The following is a 607-nucleotide window of genomic DNA, read 5'->3' on the forward strand; positions in this document are numbered from 1 at the left end:
TACATGCAGTATAAATCTCACTCTACCTGCAGACAATGGAACACACAGCAATTCAGATGTAAATGGCCCTCTGCTCACTCACAGACTACACATCTCCATCTTATACAAAGTATTAGCTCAGAGGGGTGGGGTCCCTCCGACCAATCCTGTTGCTCATTTGGTTGCAGATTTGCATGTTCAAAGAAAGTACAAAGTTTCCTAGGACTTTAAAAGTTTCAAAGATATGAGAAAAAACATTTGTGGGTTGGAAAGGGAGAATAAAAACTAGTAATACCGGTAGCTTAATAGACCTCAGTTGCAATGACAATGCATTAATAAAATTTACAACAAAAAATGTTTATTCTCCATAACTTCAGAAAAAAAACAAAATCTGCCCTTTTATAAAGCACAGGTCAGCAAGGATTAATGGATGTGAGGGTGATTTGGCGTGACATCTGTCACCTCATTGATCGCTAGAATTCCTATAGGCTGATCTGATTGGTTAGGCCGGTGTCCCTTACCCCCCTTCATTTACAAAGCTCTCCTGAAGCCCTGCGCTCAGTAGTAGAGTAGTAATAGCTTAGATACCTGTAGAGGAGTACAAATGTATCTCTGATACAGCCAAAAG

General features: G+C 40.0%; 1 protein-coding gene across 2 annotated transcripts in view; it reads right to left on the reverse strand.

The window, feature by feature from the left end:
• The window catches only part of LOC140328663 (glutathione S-transferase 3-like), an 18,702-nt gene that overhangs the window by 11,251 nt on the left and 6,844 nt on the right, over window positions 1–607 (reverse strand). The window contains exon 1 of one of the 2 annotated variants that reach the window (XM_072408434.1): window positions 27–92. The exons of the other annotated variant lie outside the window; for it this stretch is intronic. The gene's annotated coding sequence lies outside the window, so the exon portion shown is untranslated. Of the gene's footprint in view, window positions 1–26; window positions 93–607 lie in introns of those variants that run through there. 2 annotated transcript variants of the gene reach the window in all.

The sequence above is a fragment of the Pyxicephalus adspersus genome, chromosome 4, assembly GCF_032062135.1.
Source record: "Pyxicephalus adspersus chromosome 4, UCB_Pads_2.0, whole genome shotgun sequence".
NCBI lineage: Eukaryota > Metazoa > Chordata > Amphibia > Anura > Pyxicephalidae > Pyxicephalus > Pyxicephalus adspersus.